The sequence below is a fragment of the Euprymna scolopes genome, chromosome 8 (assembly GCF_053919585.1).
Source record: "Euprymna scolopes isolate OS-2025 chromosome 8, ASM5391958v1, whole genome shotgun sequence".
Lineage (NCBI taxonomy): Eukaryota > Metazoa > Mollusca > Cephalopoda > Sepiida > Sepiolidae > Euprymna > Euprymna scolopes.
The window spans coordinates 138,204,787-138,227,577 of NC_136489.1; the positions used below are offsets into that span (position 1 = coordinate 138,204,787).

General features: G+C 31.0%; 1 protein-coding gene and 1 pseudogene across 12 annotated transcripts in view; both read left to right on the forward strand.

Moving 5' to 3' along the window:
* Positions 1-22,791, forward strand: part of LOC145283782 (vitamin D3 receptor-like) — a 453,323-nt gene that overhangs the window by 382,623 nt on the left and 47,909 nt on the right. The gene's annotated exons all lie outside the window — the stretch shown is intronic.
* On the forward strand, positions 8,086-8,191 carry LOC145284225 (U2 spliceosomal RNA; annotated as a pseudogene).

Genomic DNA, 22,791 nt, shown 5'->3' on the forward strand with positions numbered 1-22,791 from the left:
AGCACTTCTTTATTCAAATAATTTACAATTGTTAAATAAAAATATTAATCAATTAGAAATAGTATCACTTCAGAATTTATTTTATGTTAATCGTTGGTTTTTTGTTTCTCTACACCAATCTTTATTATAATTGTTGTAATGAATCAAAAAGTTGTATTGGAACTGAAATTGTCCATTCTCATTGAATTGAATTTTGCAAGGAAAGCGAATAACAATTTTCGGTGGTTGGTGAACTGGTTTTAGATTTTTTGAATTATTATTTTAATGTTTACTTAACACCAAATTATGTGATGTTGAGAAATTTGTTAACGTTACGAAAACACCGTTCACTTGTTTTTCGATAAGTTATATCGTGCTTCCTCAACTAACCAAACACTAGCTTTTCTTTTCACAAAATTTCAATAAATGTTAATGAAGTATCTACTTTGAAATCTAGAAAGAAATCCAATCCACTAATTAAACGAAAATGTTCATCGGCATAATCCTAATGTTTGACGACTAATATTTAAAATCTCTCTCAGTAATGCATTAATAAAATGGTGTTGCATAGGTAAAATGGTAAAAAAATATTATGGTGTAACATTGGCATGTCATCGTTTTAAATTTAAAATAGTTGAATAATGATCAGATTTTGATTTCGTCAAAAAATATTTTTTCGAAAAACCCCCCCCAAAAACCTGAAAACTGATTAAGGTTTGTTTTGCCAATAAAATTTAGCATTAAACCCCTATTTAAAAAAAAAAAAAAGGTTATAAATAACATTGTCGAGGGGGGTGTATGTGATTCATTGTAATCGATACACAGTGAAATGAGATTGAACACGTGGCGATTGTTAAGAATATTTATCAAAAAAAAAAAAAAAGGTGAAGAAATAACAAATAATCAACAAATAACTATTACGAAAGACAATAAAAGTTTATTTGATTGTATTCTAGTATTTCGTTCGATGTACGACATTTTCAAAATGGTCGACCACAGTTTTTAGAATTAATTTGATCAATTAAAATTCCGTCAGTTTTATAAAAATGATTGGACATTTTTAAGTCACGTTAAAAGTATCGTATATAGCACGAAATATTAAAATGCAATAGAATAAATAAATCCAAAATAAAAAAAAAATTTAATACTTAAAAATACACAAAACACAGATCCAGTTAAGTAAACTTTTATTGCTTTTGGTAACAGTTATTGGTGGTTGACTTGACTTATTTTTTTCTGTTAACTATCCTTGACAATCACCAGATGTCTTTGGGTATATTGATATTTAAGTAAGAAAACGTTTCAGAATAGTAGTAGTTTGTAAAGTTATACTTAAAAAAATTGTATGTATGTATGTATGTATTTATGCATATTTGTTGTTTGAGATTAACTTTAAATAGTTATGGTCAATATTTTTTATCAAAAAGAAAAATAAAGATACACGTTGACAGACGTTTTGAGAAATTAAAAAAACATGGGTTTACATTAATTTTCTCTGATAAACAAATCCGGTAAATGTGAATTTTCCTGAATTTTATCGGTAAGGCAATATTATACAGTAGCTCAAATTTTTCCTTTTCTTTTTTTTTTTTACCTGCTGAAAGTATTGGTGTTAAAACACATTTTAAATTAGTAAATGACAAAAATAGTCGGAGGAAAAAAACACACCCTTATGCTTTTTGTGTTTGAAAGATAAGTTAATTTCTAAAAAAGGAAAAAACTGTTTTAAAAAATTACAGTGAAAAATGTTGGGAAACAAATTTGTTCCAATTTCAAGTCCAAATAAATCAAATTTCTGGAAAAATAATTGTTGTTTATGCACCGTGCTATTTTATTTTCAATTTTTTTAAATTGTTAGGTGAAAGTACAGAACAGTTAGTCAACCCCCCCCCAACCATGTTAAGAATGGATTTCAAAATAATAATAGTAGGTACTTGTACAGTTTAGTCAAGACATTGAAAAATGAAAATATCGAAAAAAGGTTATATTGTACGTATCCGTCTTGTACTAAACATCTCCGAAAAAAAAATTAATTTAATTTGATCGAGTAGTGTTTTTTTTTTACAGCGGGAAAACCCGTTCTTATGAGAGCGCGTTGAAGTCAGCCATTATGAAATTTGCTGAACACCCCATGGGGAGATAACTCCATGTAAAGCGCCGACACTCCCTCCCCATCTTTAATTCTAGCTTTTCTTCCTAAAAATCGAACCTTTTGCTCGGTATCATAACAAATTGCTTTTTCGCTGTAAAAAAAAAAACAAAAAAAACTACTTGATGAATTAAGTGAAATTTTTTTTTTTTTTTTTTTCACAGAACTTCGTTCCATAACGGATACGTGCAATATAACCTTTTTTTTCTCGATATTTTTCATTTTTTAATGTCTTGACTAAACTGTACAAGTATCTGTTATTATTTCTAGCATGGTAACATAAGTGTATAAGTACCAAATAATTATAATTTTGTGAAACTATTTCAACAATAATCAAAATAATAAAATACCGAATTAAAGAAAATGTACATACTTTTTTCAACAAAAAATTGCATATTAAACAAAAAAAGCCATTTATGATATAAAGAAACGTTTTAGTGAAAAGCACGAATCCCACTGATTTTCACAAAAGTACAGATAATGAGACGTAATTTCGTTTAATTTACTTTTGTTGTAAAAAAAAAAACAAATGCTTATTTAATTGGAATATTTTTATTTTTCTCTAGAAAAAGTTTCATATTTAATTTGGTATAAGTTTTTTTTATTCAATAAAACTCTAAATCCATTGATGACGTTTGTTTACCAATATTTTTTCTTAGACTTTGAAATGAAACATTTGTAAAATGTTGTTCAAAAAGTCAATTTTAGCAATGACATTACTCGATTTATTCTTAAAATTTTATTATTCATTTAAAAATAAACTAAAATAATTCTTTAAATAGAATTAAAATTGGAAAGAAAATGGTTATTTACTAATGAAAGTTATTTATTTTTTTTCTCGCCATTATGACCACCTATACTTTTTAAAATACATCATTAGTAGAAATTATACCATTTAAAAAATCTTTTTCTTAATAACCCGGGATTTTTTTTTTTTTTAATTATTATACTTAAAAAAAATTACATGTCCAAGCGTGCCAGGGAAATATAATATTTATATTTAAAATTTCCCCGCAAACTGTTACAATTAACATTATATGAAATATTTATTTACAATTATATTCTTTTTTGGTGTAAATATTGAATGCTTAATTAATTTTTTTCTAGTTATATTGATTTTATTAACACGCATTTTTCTTCATAACGTTCCTGGGGGGGGGGGGGGATGTTAACGTTTACCATGCTTTATTTTTATATAAAAAAGCAAAAATAATTTTTTTTTTTTTTCTAGTACTTAAAACTAACTTTAGTAAAAGTGTTTACATTTTCACTAAAATAATATAAAAAATATAGGTCTAGTATATTTTGTGATCATTAATACATACTGGAAATTTCATTAAAATTCATTTCCTGAATCTGAGTGAATGCTTATACATTTTGTACATACCTAATAAATGGTACAGATGAAGTTAGTCGATATAAAAACAAAAAAGTATAAAAATGTGCTTTTTTGTTGTGAAACGATTATTTTTTATAAATATTTGAATTGTTTAAAATCAAATAACTCACTAAAAGGCTTTTTCTGTTTAATCTATTTTCCATTCACATTTTTATATCGAATACTGTACCCCCCCCCCCCATTGGAAATAATCAGATATTGCAGCATACTTGATAATTTAAAAAGTTTTTTCATACAAAATTGATTTGAACGCCAATACGTTCAGCATTAAAAATAGATAATTAACTATTTATCGCGTTTGCGATAAGATGATCTAGTCGGGAAACTCCGTTTACTAGAAAGCCTAATTTATGAAATCTTTCTCTCTCTATATCTATATATATCCTCATACTTTCACTACACCGATGAAGACTGAAGGATCAGTCTAAAATTATGGACTTATAAAAAAAGTTTTTAAAATTTTTTTTCATATTATTATTATTTTGTATTCCTGCACGTCACCAATTAAAAACGAATAAAGAAAAGTTATAAGCTTTTATACTTTTCGCATTCTTTTTTATTCATATATATACTAGCAGGCTGCAAAGCGTTGCCCAGTCGTAGTTATTTTTATGCAGATTTCATATCTACTATTATTATAGAACCAATTCTCTATTGTACCCAATATATAGTTGTGGTTTCAAGTTTTAAAAAATGTGACTTTGGTGCCACCTGTTATAATAAAAAAATAGGTCTGTAGCAGTATTCACTAAGTTCTAACTTTTTCATTTTAACTTAGTAGCTATTCTTTTGGCTAAAACCAAATAGATTGTTTCACAGGTCTGAATACCCCATATATCAAGTTTGTAAACCAAAAAGTGACAATAGTTTGATAGAGATCTTTCAGCACAGATAAACATGGCCACTTTTATTTACTCCAAAAGCTATGTAATATAAAAAATATGCACAAAAATAACTGTGCTCAATAGTGAAATGAAACTGATCAATAAGAAACTAAAAAAAAACTGAATTAGAAGTTCGTTTTTAAAGGAATGTGCAAATTAGTTATCCTTTTTAGAGTCATTTATATATTTACTAAGTAGCTCTTCACTTTTAAAGTAAAAAAGTTGGCTTTTAATAAATAACTCCATCTTACGTCTTTTATTTGAATCATTAGTTATTTAGAATATGAAAAATATTGCTTTTTGCTTGATAGAGAGAATTCATTCCTAAACTAACAAAAGATATAATTCTTGGGACACAGATGTTAGACAGAGGCGAGGGGAATGTGGGATATATTTAATTTTATCCAAATGAAGATTTAGATATCTGATTTTTTGTGAAATTTGAACAAGATTGATAAATATTTCTCAAATCCCAGTTTCTATGCAGTATATTAAGAACACAACTTTCGATTTAAAACTTCAAATATTTCAAATTTGTATTCAATTTGCTTATAAGCATCATGTACTCAAAATAATCTAAATTTCAATTTCTCCAACCTGATTTGTAATTTTTACACATTCTCTAAAATTTAAATCATATAATAGATTTTTATCAAAATCCGAATAGAGATAGACATGGTTTAGTATCCTATTTTGATTTTATTTTTAATAAAGGGCAAAATGCAGAATTAATTTTAGTTGAGGAATTGACTTGTAGTGTGGTTTTATATAATCATACAGGCAACATTTTAATAGTGTAAATGGACGAAACTAATCTTAAAATTAAGTAAAATTTATAGCATCATATACTCATAATATTGCGGGTAATCAGCTCAATGTAAGAACTTTCAAATCATACAGGGCTATTGTAGATAAAGTAAATTAAAATTATAACATATTCATTCCATGAATTCAACATCTACTACTGTTCGATTGTTTCTAAGACGAATTATTGCATTTCCCTCATTCACTGATTTTGAATTATGTACAATAGTTTAGTTGCGGAGAGACTATATATTAAAATGATACCTTTGTTTTTAGGCCCCAAAATGATACCTTTGTTTTTAGGTCCAATTTAATTGGATTTTCATAATTTGACTTTAATGCTTTCATCTACTGATTATCATGGAAATGGTTCGAAAAAGCCAATATATAAATTCTAAGAGACTATGAAAAACAAATTGCCAATTTTTAGTTTCTAATAAAGGTGTTAAATTCTTTAATATTTTCGTTTTAGATGAGCAAACCTCACAAATACAATTATTTTTTTAAACAGTAATCTATGAAGATAATCTATGCCAGATTACTGTTTTGAAAAATTAAAAAAATTGAAAGATAAATAAAAAATAAAAATATTATATATACGTTCCAATAAATATGGGCGATTCGATTATCTAAGTGAATAAAAAAACTACCTTCAAGGCGAAGACGCTACTTAACCGTATTTATCGTTAAAAAAAATCAACTATATATATATATATATATATATATATATATATATATATATACACACACACACACAAACTGTATACAGTTTTTATTTTTCGCATAGTGACATAGTTTCAAATATTAACAATACCAAATTAATTATTCACCAAATTTGACTAGAAAAATCGATTAAATATAAGTACCGTGCTCCGTGCCTCTGTTTTAATGATTTTAAATTTTTAAATAAAACAAAACATAAGTTTCAAAATGTTAGAAAAAATAAATTGTAACGTAAGAATAATTTGTAGAATGTTAAACTATTTATTAATTAAAAATAATAAAATGACATTTTTTTTCAAATTACATAATTAAAGAACAATAATATTATAATTATACTATAGCTTATTTGCATTTTTTTTTTCATGGAATAAACTCTTTTTCAGATTTCTTATTTTTCCACTATTTTATCTTTTTGTAAATTGAAAAAGATATCTGCTTTTTTAATATTTAATATTATATAATATAATTATTATATTAGATAATTTAATATTAGATAATTTTAAAAATGTATTAACTAAAAAAGAAAATGGATATGGATAATAATTCAGATGTTTTTTTTTAGTCGGTGGTATGTTTTTGAAATGTTTCTTGATGAAATAACGTTTTCATTGTAAAGAAAATCTTAAACGTTTTTAAATCGGAATTGAACGAAAATAAAACAAGATTTTCTTTTTGTCGTACTGGTTTGAATTTCAATGACAATGGAGGTTTCGTTATGACGATCCTACATTACTATTTCTTCTCAAATTACGATATTGCTTACATAACTTTTTGTCTATGAAATTAGACATCTTTGTAATTATTTTACTGGAAGATTTAACAATACCTCCAAATTTGGTATTTTTCAAAATGCTTAACTTTTCAGAATACAACTGAACCATCAAACTTAATTTTTTTTCCTATTTCTTTCTATTTCGCGATTTAAAAAATTGGTACTCATGCAGAGAGTGATCCACGCTGAAATAATAACGTTATTATTTAAAAAGCCATTCTTAATATGGGGAGGGGAAGGTGTATTGTACCTATTCTGTACTTTAACCTTACAATTGAATAAAAAAACATAAAACTTTAATTAAACGTGGAAATACGATTTAAAAAATAGCACGGATCACTCTCTGCATTAGCACCAAAAAATTAAAAAGTACTTTTGCATTTTAGCTTGGTCTTCATTTTTGAAGAGTTCTATTCGGGACAAGTGGAGACAACCAAGAAAATTTATCTGGAAATTGACGTAAATAAACTGTTCGTTGTTTTACATACGAAGAAAAAAGGTACTCATGCAGAGAGTGATCCGTGCTGAAATAATAACGTTATTAGTCGTGTGCAAGCGACTCTATAAGTCGGTCGATCTGTCCATAACACTTTTGTGCTTGGCATTTTTGGTTAAGATCAAAGGTCTGTTCTTAATACATGCTGTTCTTAGCTTTTTTAAGCTTTTCTTGGCATATTTTTCTAGATTCCCCACTCCCCAACACGAACTGTTTTTCTTCCAAAATTCAAGAACTTTTTATTTTCCAATGAATTGAACTTTTTTCACACACACACACACACACACACACACACACACACACACACACACACACACACACACACACATATTTTAATTAAAAAAAAATTTACACACACACAAAGTAATTGTAAATATATTCTTTTTTGCAAAAACGCTGGGGTTTTCATTAGTAAGTTTAGAGTCCACAGAGTGAATGAGGTATTGTGGTAAATGTTGCTAGTCGAGAGTAAAGTCGCCAAAGACTCCATTTTCACTGTAGTAACAAAGACCCTGCAAAACTCCCCCACCCAGATCTTAAAGGGCCTTGTGCCTAAATTTGTTTTGTAAATTTGAATTTTGCTCTTAATTTATTTTAATTTTACATTGAATTATTTTGATTATAATTTTCATTTTCACGAAATAAATTATATATGAAGATCAAAGTGTAGTATCTGTTCCGGCAGATACTGCAAGCAAAGATCATATGTGGGGGAAACCCTACATATAAGACCTTGGTCAATGTAGGGGGCAACCCTTCATACCAATTGTCACTATCCAACTCCCCTACTCCCCGGGGAGTTGGTCCCCATTTCCCCTTCACTCCTCACATTGAAAATCGGCCTTGTGCCTAATTTGCTCGGTGGGGGAGCAAATAAATACCCTTTTCTTTGCCTTTTGGCCAAGATCAAAGTGTAGTATCTGTTCTTACTAAATGCTGTACTTATGTTTGTAACATTGTGATATAAAGTGGGGGATCACTTTTCTGTATTAATTTAATGTAAAATGATCAGTCACTTTACAACCAGTCAGTCTCAAAGCCATTCAAGTCATTCTCCAGATCATTCAAGTTGTTTTTTTAAGGATTCCAGTTATTTTTTAAGCATTCAAGTCATTCTTAAGTTCATTAAAGTCATTCTAAGTCATTTAGTTTTTATTTAAGTCATTTCAGCCCATTTTTCGGTCATTTTAGTTTATCTTTAAGAATTTCATGTCAATCCTACATTCACGCATTCATTGATTACACGAGAACATGCAACTAATGACTATCGGCTTTATTTAAAAAGCCATTCTTAACATGTGGAGGGTGTTTTATACATTTCTGTACTTTAACCTTACAATTGAATAAAAAAACATTAAACTTTAATTAAACGTGGAAATACGATTTAAAAAATAGCGCGTATCCGTATCACTCTCTGTATTAACACCAGAAAAAATATATCAGAAAACTATTAAAAACAAGTTACACATTCTTCCATTAATGACGAAATTACTTATAACTTCTTACTTATTTGGAAACTGTTTTAATTTATTTCGACATTTTAATTTACTACGAAAACTGTTTGTTCAAAAATAAAAGTGCCCCTAAAAAACAAAATCACTTAAAATGTTTCGGTAATTAATGCTTTTTGTTACGTATTTGTTTTGATTTCCGAAAACTTTTGCGAAAAATCCGTAAATTTCATGATTGTCTCACCTTACCTTTCATTGAACTCTTCTAAAAAATGAAAACCAAAGCAGGCTGAAATGCAGGTGCCATTTAAAAATACCTTTGAACATCGATTGTGAAACCAAAAGAAAGTTAAACCATTTTATTGTTTATCAATCGATTGGAAAATACATACTTCGTGGTATTTCTAAATTTGAAAGTAATTTTCACCTGCTGAATTCACTTAAACCGAAAAAAAAAAAAAAAAAATCTCAATTTTCTCATTTGGCACTGGAACTGATGTTTGTTAAAATTGAATAATAAATTTTGAGTGCAACAACACAGTATATTTTAAATACATTCTTTCCTACGAGAGTATGGGTTTAAGTGTAGTGAAAATTCAGCCTCTTTCCCCCACCAAAGAAAAAAGGTACTCTTTATTAGGAGGTAAAAGGATGTCAGATCAAATATCCAAAGTTACAGTTAGGACATTTTGGGCCATCAAAAGTTTGTGTGCGGGGAAAGAGAGTCGTTTGTTATCCTTGATCAAAAATTAAAAATGTCTAGAATGTCATGGCGATGCCATTAGTTACTCTAGGGGTAACCCCAAATTTAGGGGAAATTTTATTTTTTCAAAAAGATATTTATATACACAGGCAGGTAAAAATATAATTTGTCTAAAATGTCTGTCATTTAACATCGTAATTTCTTTATAAACAAACGAAAAAACTTTTCTTTTTTTCTCTCTCTTTTTTGCCCGTTTCTTAACATTTAGTTTCTTTTTTCAACTGTAATTTTAGAAAAAAATTAAGTGAATCTTATGGAGAAAATGAAAATATTTTCTTAAAGCGCAATTTAAATTATAATGTTCCTTTGATGGCCAATTCATGGTTCAGTGCTAAAAGTTAAGTATATTTTGCCTCTTCCATACTTCTATTCATTCAGCCCACATTCTTTGTTCATCTTTCGCCCCCAAACAAAAGTGTTATTTTTTGCTTGTGCTTTTCAAAGCTCCTTCTTGTTGATCGAGTTCCTCCTACTACTACTTTCGTCGTCCCTTCCTAATTTTTACTATTTCTTATGTACACTCCTCCTACTATTACATCGGTTCACTTTCTATTTGAAATGTTCGTTTTTTTTTTTTTTGTTTTTTTTTTACTTATGAAAGTAGTTACAATATTTTTAAACAGAAATCGAATGAAACTATAGGCATTTTTTGTTTAATTCTAGACTAACTTTTTGGAATTCTGTTTGTTAAAAATGTCGTCGTCGTCACGCCGATTTTGTTTCTATTTTTACACACCGTTTTTAACCCACTTATTTAGTAACCATCCTTTTTGTAAATACAGCAAACATTAGTCATGTGATCGAAGTTCATGTTACAAGTGCTCCATTGTTGTCGCCCGGGAGGGGGTAGGAGGAGGAATGCGACTTTCTACCCCCACCCTCATCTTCTCCTTTGTCTCCCCTCCAACACCGGGGGGGGGGGAGGAGTCCATCCTAACCCATTGTTTATGGATTTCTTATTATATTTCTTATTCTTTTCCGTGAAGATTTTCCTGTGTTAATTATGCATTTCATGTAAATCTCTTCCCATTTTACAAGTGTCAATATGTTTTTATCACACATGACGTCATTTACACGTTGGTTGTATGGATTAGTTGAAGGGCAGTTTTACTAACTTTGTTAACCACATGTTTTTTTTTTTTTAACGTTAAACGATTCATTCTGCTTTTCTTTGCCTTGTACATCGGAAAACCGACACAATGTTTTAATGGATGTAATTTTCTATTAGAAGTTTGATTTCATTCATAAATATTAGGACACTTTAAAGACCGACTTCACTTTGAGTAAATAAAAACATTGAAATAAATTATATCCGTTTAAAGTAATTTATAAGATACAAACTTACCGACTTCTTATGAGGGGGGGGGGGTAAGCCTTTTAAGCCGGCAAGACTAAGTACATTAACATGATAATGTACTTAGTCTTGCCTTGTTAAAGGCTTATTTACATTTCTTTTTTTTCTTTTTTTTGTTATTCTATAAACTTATTCATTTCAATGAAATCGTCCCTTTCTTTGTAGTGTTCTATCCCATTAAGTTTATTCAATTGTCTTTTGAAGCAAATACGGGGAAATGTTAAACTCTGACCTGACTGTGATTTAAATAAAAAAAAAAAAAAAAAAAAAGTACATTTCTGAATTTTTAAGATGAAGATTGATTTCGTATTATTTGGATTCTTCGGACTACTGTTCTCATCTTGAATGCTATTTTCACGTTTCAGTCAATGTAACCTCATGAATTATCGAAGTCACTAGAACCAGAAACAATAGGTGGGAAGATAACTTAAAAGGAATTGACTATTTGTTTACATTAGACTTAAAGATAGCCATGCTTGCTGTAGTGTATTGGGAAATCAACTAATAGAATGTTTTTGGAAAGAAATATTGTTTATAGAACTTTCATTTAGTTTTTCGTCTTTGCTGTAGTTTTAGCTAGGCATGTTCTTGCTGTAAATGTCTTGTGGGAGGACAGGGATTTAAGCTCAAACAAGCACCTTCCGTTAGCATAAAGATACAATAGAAAGTGGCTAGTAATATCTCGTTTGAGTGAAAAGGGTTTTAGGGATGAAGAAAGAGCATCCCTACTAGATTGCAGAGTCAATTTTGTATGCTGTCAAGACAGGAAAGTATACTCCAAATGGCACCTCTCCAGAAATTACAGCAGTACTCAATCTTAGGATGTATTTCGTATACGGAAGAGGGTTTCTGGAGATAGAATTGTCCAACCATTTTCCAGTAGCTTTAGCAACAGATTTGATGTAAGTTTTCCACTTCATTTCTGGAGTAAAAGTCAACCCCATAAACTTAAAAGTTTTTTCTTTTAGATTGTATATAAACGTTGTTGAAAAAGAGTTGTTAAAAGTAACAAGCTTTTTTCCCCCATTGCACCGTGCTCTAAATTCTAAAAGGAGTCAGAAACCTCTTAATGATCAGTGCTGCCATAAATAGTTTACATCCTTGCAGTCAACAGCTATCTTAGAATATGACTACATTAACAGTGATTAGTTATCTATTATATAAATCTCAATCGTCTGTGTGTTTGTATGTCTGTTAAAACTTTTGTCATCCATATCAAAGTGTCACAAACGTGGAACCGTTAGAAAGAGCGATCTCTTGGACACATAAGAAAAAATCATCATGTAGAAATGTCGTTTTATTCAAAGGAAGGTTAGGTAAAACCTTGATTTTGATGCTGTTAATTGTGCATGCGCGAACGGTCAATTCGTTCTTTCATTTTAAAAAGCTAAATTAGCAACGTCATAACATCTATGTTGTGGTGGTCCGATCGATAACATGTTTGCTTATGAACTTATGTTATGCAAGTTTGCGCCCAATACACAGCATGTTTTTTCTTTGAAAATTCTCAACTTTCTTACATGCGTCCACCTTGCAGCATGTTTCTTTTTTTTCTTTTAATAACACAATAAGATGGCAGCCAAGTCCCGTTATTTTATTTTTATTTAATCCTATTTTAGCCCCCCCCCCAGTCTGTTGTGTAAAGAAAAGTCGTCTGTGTGTTTGTATGTCTGCTGAAAACTTTTGTCATCTGCATCGAACCCGTACGAACTTGACACAGTTAGAAAAAGCGATCTCTCAGATACATAATATCGAAAAATTAGAAAAAAGGCGTTAATTATTTCAGGTAGAAATGTTTTGTTTGAAGGAAGGGGGTCAAGTAAAAATTTCGTTTTCGGCGCTTTTTTTATCATTATCGTGAATGCTTGATTCGTTTCATTTTGAAAAGAGAAATTTGCAACATAACATCGGTGGCCATCTTGATGCAATATATAGTGTGTTCGCTTCCGAACTAAACTTTTGCAAGTTCGCACCAACTGCAAGGCATTTTTAAAAAATTTTTTTCATAACCTTTTCTCTCTCCTATCTTTTAAAATTCTCAACTCCAGTCTTTTTTTTTTTTTTTTTTTTTTTTTAAATTGACTCTGTAATAAGAAATCTCCATAAATGAAAACATTGACTCTATATATACTCTATATACGAAATCTCCATAAATTAAAATATATTTAACCATATTTTATGCCCGGGTAACGCTGAGTAAGCCCCCACCCCCACCTAGTCTTTTCATAATAGGTTGACCATCCGCAACCCATTTGATTTGTTAAATATGAAAGCTTTAAAAAAACATTCGATAATGATCTCGACAAACAGTAGAAGAAAATAAAAATACAAAAGATTGTAAATCTCTTAAATCTCACATTTCTGTTTAGAAAAGAGAAAATATAACCATTATTCATAGTTGCAATAAGTATTTTCAGAAGAAAATTAAAGCAAAATTATTTTTGTGTCAATAATGTAAAGGAAAAAAAAAAATAAACATCAACTACTTGAACTTTTTGGACTCTAAAAGTCCAACCAACACAATTTATCAGAAATAATTTAAATTTATTGCTTTATGTACAAGAAAAACAGAAAGGAGATATATCAAAGTATTTTTTTTGTATGTTTTATTATTTGGAGAATTTGCAAGGTCAGTTTTACTACGAATGGCTGCACCTATCTATGTTGGAGTAAAATTGTCAGGAGGTATAGTCAAGATTTCATAATAAAGAAAAAGTTAAACAAAAACTTAGAAAAATTATGTTGAATTATTTTATCAGGAAGAACTTAAAATTTTATATAAAAATGATTTTGAAGACATTTTTAAAAGTTGCATTTTAACACTAAAAAGATTTAAATTCAGTACATAAAATTGAAATAAATAAAGCAAAACTAAATTTTACCAACTCTGGTTTATTAGTTTTTATATTTATTTATTTTTTATTTTTTTTTTATATTATGAAAAAAAATATACCTTGACTATTGAGATAGTTTCTTTTCAGGTCCATATATATTATTTTTGATTATACCCAAATAGAGAAAAATTGATAGTTTCTACCCTCTCACTTCCATCTGTTCACAAATCTTGATTCCTTTTTAAGAGAACAGATGGGGGGGGGTGCTTAAAATAGAGGGTGGAACAGTGGTATTACTATCTTTGCTAATTATACTTGCCATGATAGTGCATTTGCTTAGACACTGAATCTTAGACAGAGGTTTGTGTTCGAACCTCTTGCAGACATTTTACCCTGATTTATTTATATATATATATATATATATAAACTTGCAGGACCCATGTACTGGCGTTGCTCGGTGATGACACAAAGCTAGAACAAATTCGGTAAAAGATCCCTCCCTCACTGTGAAAACTATGGTTGTTAGTGGGAGCCATTGCCAGCCCTTGAAAATGGTGGTCACTGGCGGCCATGGCCCAAATGAAATAATTTGATTTCCACTGTCGGACATTGTTTGGCAGCTAGCAGAAACCACTGGTTGTGATTGTCATCACTGGTGGTTACAAGCAATTAGTGCTGGTTTGGGGCTATTACTTGCAGGTACTGGCGTTTTCTGGTGGGCACTGGCTGCCTTTGCTACTGGAACTCACTGGCGGCCATGATTAGTGTCTACCTCCATTGGAATGCTCCTAACTGAAATCGTCTGTCTTCAACTGGTGAGTGCTGGCATCCGGTGACAGCCTGTGATGGGGACTGATGGTCATTGGCAGTTAGTGCTGTATTTAGGCATTTACTAGTGGACCTTGGCTGCTTTTTCAACTATCACTGTCAGTTCCTGGCATACAGTATCGGTCACTGGTGACGATGAACATTATCAATCTCCGCTGGATTGCTACTTAATGAAATTGAGGCAGTTATTTACGTTTATTAACAGGCAGTTATATGCAATTATCAATCATGACCAGTGTTGGGGTCCCATTGAATTGCTCTGAAATGAAATCGACTGTGGTTACTGTCACTTCTTGATATGGGCGAGCAAATTGCTTGTATTCAAATGTCGGGCATTGTTATTCAGTGGCAGGTACCGTCATCCATGGTGGTCATTGCTCATTGCTCTTTTAAAGTGGTTACTGTCACTTCATGGCAGCAGTGGGCACTGGTGTTTTTAGGTTATTACTGCTTTATTGAGGAATATGTACTGCGCTATTTTTTTTTTTTTTAAGTATAATTTTCTAATTAAATATAATATGGTATAATAATAACGTTACAATATTTTTTATTAAATTGTTAGGTGAAAGTACCGAATAATCATAAAATCCGTGTCTGTATTCCACACGAACACATTTGCAACAAAATAGAACTGTGTGTTTTAATTTTTTAGTAAAAAATGATAAAATGAATATATGCTATTTTATAACTCGTTAGGTGAAAGAACAGACAAAGCAGAAACATGGGATACTTGAAATATGACAGCACTGATGTCAAGTGAAAATTTTGGTTTGATGTAAAAATGTTCTGATTACCAAACCAGACTTCCCGTTTTAGTTTAAAATATATAAGATTGGTATGAAAGTAAATGTAAACCTTTTGTACACAATTAAGTAATAGATGATTATATTTTACGTGAAATAACAAAATGCCATTATGTTACTGTTTAATATATATATATATATATTAATGTGTGTATGTATTTAAATCTGTTTTATGATTATTACTTGTGTATGAACAGTTCTTTATTTAAAAATATTTAAATAATATACTTTGGTGTAAAACATGGCTGCCAACAATTTAGAACTAAAATAGTTCATCAATAAATGGTTTCCAACTGATACCTGTGACCGATGCTTCTTATTTGCTGAATACTAATAACAATGAATAATAGATGTAGTATTATTAATAGAAGTATAAATAGTAACAGTAGTAACATTATTTAGGCAATGTATGAACTTTATACAGTATTTTTGTGTCTATAAAAATTATATAACAATAATAATGTTATCTGTTAATAAAGGTGTTTGGTGAAACTACTGAAGATTCATAAAATCAGTGTTATCCAACTAAGCATCTTAAAAAAGAAAAAAAAAGTGAAGCTGTTTATTTTATTTTATTTCATTTTTTTTTTTAGTAACAATGAAGTTGCAATATTGTTTAAATTGTTAAAGTACAGAACAGGTAAGAACATTAGTGTCTACTTTCCCCCTAGTAGTAGCTTTAATAAGAAGAATACTGATAAGAATAAATAAAGCTAATAACAAAAGTATGAATAATTTAGAATCTGGTTTTCTGTTGTGTAAACTGAAGGATTAATGTGAAGGATTGTTTTGTAGTGAAAAAAATAAATAAAAGAATAGTTGGAAAAGTTACAATAAAATCTGTATCAAAAGTGATACTGAGAAAGGTTTTTACCATGTTCTGAAATACGAAATGTTAATCTGAAGAACGACTGGTTCTAAGGTTAATGTGTTTGTCCAACTGATGATATTCAGTGATTCTGCTAAACTAAGAATTGAGCAGGAGCATTTGTCATTTTCTTGCTTTATGTCAACATACTTTGTATGAAACTGATGCATTTGAAATGAAATAAATTTCCTGGGGGCATGTACTTAAATATGACTTTGAAAAAAAAAGACCCAATGATTTCGAGTTTTGCTAGGACTAAATTTAAAGAGGGATAAAAATTTTCTATGTGGGATCACGTAGCTGAGAGAATGAAGCAAAGATGGCAAACTATAATATTTTTAAAATGGTCATGAAATGTGCTTGATCGTTTAAAACCGGCTGCAGTATTTGCTTTGAATAGTGAGTGTGTAAGATTTGCATCAGACTAGCCTCTTTGGTTTTCTATAATGTTGATAGTTATGAGAGCAAAAATGGTATTTTATTCTATATAGAGATAAACTTAAACATTTCAAATTACAATATTTAGCAAATTGTTTAGGTTTACTTTTTTCTGTAACTACCAAAATAAGGATCCAGTGTAATACAGAATAGCTCTGCTAGTATGTATGTATAAATATATATATAATCTCCATATACACACATTTATAAAGTTGGTATGTTTCTATATCGGTATTTATAGGATTTACTCCTAAATTAATGAACAGATTATTAATTTTGGAACATAGATGCTAGGCATAAGAGTGGGTAATATGGGTTATGTTTAGTTTATTTTTATGCAAAGGTGGTCAAAAAGGTATTGGAGCACTTTCTCAAAAATTCAGTTCAGATTTTTTGTGAAATTCTAACAATAGTTATCAGACATCAATTAATAAATCATCCCTGAATTTCAGTTTTTTTTGTTTTTTGTTTTTATGAGGCATGAATATGGACACTAGCAAATAAGTTTTGCAGTCATTAGATGCCAATTAAATGGATTCATCAATTTCATGTTCTTCTACAAGCTTTAGACATTAGAAAACAAAAATCATGTAATGTGTTGATTCAAATTAGAATATGATTTTAGACATAGGTTTTATCTTGATTTTAATCTTTGTAAAAGGAATATAAAATTGGTGTAAAACTGTTCTTTCATTTGTAATGTAGCCTGATTAGCTTCATTTCAGAGACAAACCTCTTTCTTTTTCTCCTCTTCTCTTGAGAGAGAAATTAGGTTACCTGTATCCGTGAGCCATAGAAGCCAGTTGCCTGTATGTCTAGGGGGGTTGTAAGGCCATGTGAAATATTGGAAGCAAAACCTTTTTTCTTTTACTTTTTTATTCTTTTAAATGATCTGTATGTGTGTGTGAAAGAAGACTAGTGAAATTTATAAACATTATATTCAACAGCTTATGTGACATAAAACTATTTCTTATTTTGTAACTTACAATAGTTTCTTCTCTAATAACTTTCAAATTTCATTCAATCTTTATGAATTATTTACTTATCAAAATTTGGTTTGCACAATTTAAACTAACTGAAACCAAAGAACACTAAAAATGCTGCATACCTTGAAATAATTTCTCCACTCAATCTGTAACCAAAATAACTGAAATATAGCAGTTATTTTTTTATTTTTATTTATTTTTTTTTAAGATTTAAAATGTTTTCAGAATCATTGTCCCATTTAATTTTGTACTAAATAATCCATGTAGTTATTCCATTTTCACATTGGACGATTGTATTGTTCTGAATACATGACACTAACGGCTACTTCAACAAAAAACGATTTTGAATTGTAATATTTTGCAGTCTTTTATAATTGACTAGTGGAGGTTCTCGACATTGCCCAGGTGTTTAAATGGTTTAGTAAGGACCCCCGGGGGGGGGGGGTCAAAACAACCGTAGTGGGGCTGCCCGAGTGTGTGTAGGTGGTGTAGTAAGGGTAGTAGCAGGGGAGGAGGAATTAGCAGTAAACAGTAGGCAGAGGTGTTAAAAAAATGGTGGTAGTAGGCAGGCAGGATGAAACCCATAATGCAAAGGAGGAAAAAAAAGGTTAAAAAACGTGACATCTTAGTTGATGTCTCTATCCACCGATCGGAAGTTCGGAATGTTGAAATTAAGCGTAGTCAATCCAACCGATACAATGACTTGCAAAAATGACGATGCAAAAACTGACCACCTCCTTGTAGAAAACTGCTCAGTTGAGGGTGAAGGAATTAATGTTTGGCTTTCTGTTATTTTATTTACTTGTTTCCCCACAATGTTGGGGGAAAACCAGCGTTCAAATTTAGTGATTTGCCTCCATCATACCATAGCGAAATGAAATCACACACTCAAGTCTGGCTGCAGGCCAATTAAGGTTTTAGCTTTCTGCTATATTTGTTTTTTTTTCCCCACGTTGTTGGGGAAAATGAGCTCCTCTATAAAAGAAGGCAACTCTGGAAGCGTCAAAATGCATAGCAATTGTCTGATATGAAGGGTTTCCCCCACATTGATCAAAGTTCATTGCTCGGCCGGAAAGGTTAGGCACTGCTGTTTGCTTTGATCAGTTTCGCTTTATACGAGAAAGACAAGCAAACACTGGAAATCAGGGATTTTTTTAAAACTTGATCAAAATAGAGACACCGTCCTTTTTCAAATCTGAAGGAAAGTTCTCCAAAATAGTGACCTTGTCAAGAAGCCCCGTGAAAAGAGCCTTTCTTGGACATACAGAAATGCGTGCACCCATGTTGCTGTTTGTATAATAGACTAGTCTGGTTACCTGTCGTTGCCCGAGTGTTTGTAGGTGTGTGTTGAGTAAAAAAGAAAAAAAATTGTAGTACGGGGCAGGCTTGAACCCATGACGCGAAGGCGGAAAAGAAAGTGGGTGTGTGTAAGGGTGTTGGTTGAGCAAAAAAAAAAAAAAAAAAAAAAAAAAAAAATTGTAGTACGGGGCAGGCTCGAACCCATGACGCGAAGGCAGAAAAGAAAGTGGGTGTGTGTAAGGGTGTTGGTTGAGCAAAAAAAAAAAAAAAAATTGTAGTACGGGGCAGGCTTGAACCCATGACGTGAAGGCGGAAAAGAAAGTGGGTGTGTCTAAGGGTGTTGGTTGAGCAAAAAAAAAAAAAAAAATTGTAGTACGGAGCAGGCTTGAATCCATGACGCGAAGGCGGAAAAGAAAGTGGGTGTGTGTAAGGGTGTTGGTTGAGCAAAAAAAAAAAAAAAAAAAAAAAAAAAATTGTGAGTGCTAAAAAAAAAAAAAGTGGTAGTAGATAGGCAGGCTTGAACCCATACCGCGAAAGAGGAAATGAAAGTGAAAAAAAAAAAAAAAAATGTGACGCGTTAACTGTTGCACCCATCACCAAACCGGAAGTGACGTAAGTTTAAATTAAGGCTAGACAATCGAAAAGAGGCGATGACTTTAAAAAACATCTGGAAAAAAAAAAAAAACGAGCCCTCCCTGAAGAAAAGTGCTCAGTTGAGAGTGAAGGAATTAATGATTTTAGCCAATTTTTCGATATTTGTCATCAGAAGGGTCAAGCTTCAAAATGATACCGATCTTGTGAAAATCCGTCGCCTGTCGAAAGTTTTTGCGAGACTTACAAATAGACATTCATACATACATTTAAACAGACAGGTGAGATTTATATTATAGACTAGCGGGGGTACCCGGCGTTTCTCGGGTATTACGAGGTGTGTGTGCTCTTAAATCAAAAAGAAACCGGGGGGGGGGGGGTAAAAAAGTTTTGGTAAGTTGGTAGGATCGAATCCGAAGCCCTGAGGCAAAGTTGGAAAATAAAATGCGGAGAAAACATGCCACATTAACCGCTCGGCCGGCAAGAGTGAGTTACTGAAAGAAGTTTGAATTTATTTAATTAAGAAGAGAATTGACAGGTGCCCACACTAAATGCTGTCAAGTGGAAATCGTAGAGTTAACATTTTGTGCGAGCGTTATGACGACGACCTAAGCAATGAACATTTTCTGCAGGACAGTTTTTAATGAGGTCAATAGCCCGGTTTGTTTTTTACTTAACTTTGGGGGAAAAATATCTCCCCTGTTTATTAGGGGAGTGGCTCGTCTTGAAATGAAAGCAACTGTCTGATATGACGATGGTAAGCCAACATTGACCAAACGTTACATCGCTTTCTAGAGGCCGTGGGCCAGGATTCGAATTAAGTTTTACTTTTTTCATACCAAAAACGAAAGCAAACATGCGGCGATCCCAAAATGTCGAATATTTAATGTTTCGATGTCGGCCAAATTAAATAGACAGGCGACCCCCGTTGTTAAGTCGGAGATATTATTTAGACTGCATATAAAGTTTTAAAAATGAGCGACGGCCTTGAGAAGCCGCCGGAAAAAAGCTTTTTGCAAACATACACAAAAAGCGAACATACATACATACACACATTTTCACTTTTCTATATATATATATATATATAGACTAGCGGGGGGGGTACCCGGTGTTGCCCGGGTGTTTGTAGGTGTGTGTGTTTTTGGGTAAATGAAAAGAAAAATTGTTGGTTGTTTAAAAAAAACAAAAAAAAAAAAACGAAGCCTTGACGCACTGTTGGAAAATAGTAAAGTGTGAAAAAAAAACAAAAACAGGTGCCCGTTTTTGACGATTTACTGCCGTGAACTTTGAGTGCGGGACAGTGTTTTATTTACCGTGAGTCTGTCGGCTTCTTTTTTTTTTTTTTTTTTTACACGAAAAAGCTTAATGCACATGCGGCGTTTTAATGAGGTCAATAAACCGGTTTGTTTGTTTTTAACTAACTTTGGGGAAAACCAGCTCCCTGTTTTTTAGGGGGAGTGTCTCGTCTCGAAATGAAAGCAACCGTTTGATATGATGAAGCCGACATTGACCAAACGTTCTAGAGACCACTGGCCGTGGGCCAATAATTTGAATCGAGTTTCACTTTTTTTATACTGAAAAACGAATGCAACATGTGCTGATCCGAAAATGTCGAATAATTAACATTTCAAAGTCGCGTAAATTAAATAGAGAGGCGACCACTGTTAAGTCGTAGATATTATCATTTAGACGTGATATAAAAAGTTTTAAAAATTAGCGACGACCTCGAGAATCCGCCGGAAAAAAGCCTTTTGAAGACATACACAAAAAGCGAACATACATATATACACATATTTTTGCTTTTCTAGATTACCTATGCAAAATTGATTTCATAAGAAAAAGAAGGTACAAATTAATTTAACATTTTTAGCTTCAGTGTTCAATATTCCAAATTTTGATTTGATTTCTAAATATTTTATTTATGATTTGTTTTGTTTTGAATGTTATTGCAAACTTATCAATTATGATATAAAGCTTTATTTTATAAGTTCATCTAGAAAGTTAAGAGCATATTTTTTTTATTGTACATTTCACAAAACCTATTTTGTTTTTACTTATGTTAAGAAATGGCATGTGTAAAAGAGTATATGCAGATTCAAGAAACATCACTATTTTCACAATTTCAACTCAAGAATATTTCCGGCAATTGACATTATCTAATACGCTTATAAATGTAAATAAATATAAATAAAAGTATGATTGTAATTATTTTCGTTTCTTTAGCTGGTAATTATAAAACGAAATGTGTATTAGGATTGAAACCAAAGTTATAATGCTTATTAGAACAACGGAAGAAGTTTTACTATCAGTTGGTCGTTTTAGGAAATCTTATTCAGCAGATACTAAATCTTCCAATTGTCTACATTGTGTCCTTCTTATAATAATTATATGCTTTCTAATCATTAATTTGTGTTTTTGTATATTTATAACTATCAAATATGTTTGATAATGAAAACAAATTCTTTCAATGTTTGATCATGAAAATAGTAATAATACCGTGGATTCTATTTAAGGAAATTCTTTTAGAGTTGAGCTTAATGCCTTACAAGTTAGCATATTATGTATATAAGATGCTAACTTGATTTGTGTCCTAGCGTTGCCTGGCAAAATTAACTGAGTTTTGCAACTTGAAAAACTAAATTGACCCAAAATAACTGCCCCCACCTTTTTGCCTTTGCCCTTCCCTCCACCCTGTATGTGCATAAGTGTTGGTGAATAGAAAGTGTTTTCATAACTTCTAGCGCATTCATTCTGTTCATCATTTACAGTCTTGTGTTGTTCATTATCAATCTGAAAATCTTATTAATCCCTATTCTTAAGTGGCTTTTAGCCTTGATAACAAAACTACTACTACTACTATTTGAGAGGGAGAGAAAGAAAGACAAACAAATAGATATATTAATTTTGGATTTCAGGCCATTATTCCAAACACTACCTTCTCATTTGAGAGGGGTTGGTTTGTTGCCTATTGACAGAGAATGTCAACAAGTTCATTCGCTGTTGCCTTTATGATCTTCTAATCCAGTTTTTGCAGTATTTGATTGTCTATTTCTTCAAACATACATAATTTTAGTTTTTGTTTTTTAATTTATATTGAATAAAGTTCAGTTTCAGTATGAAGCGAATCATGTTCCTCTATTTTTTTTTCTTTTTTTTTTTTTTAATTATAATATGCTTAGGAATCAACATTTTACAATTTCAATTCTGTAGGATCAAAAACTATTTTAGTGTTATACTAGTCGTTCAGCCCAGTTTTGCTCGAGCTCTATGTACTGTTCATAACTTTTTGTGCACACACACACACACACACACACACACACACACACACACACACATACACATACACATACACACATACACATACACACAC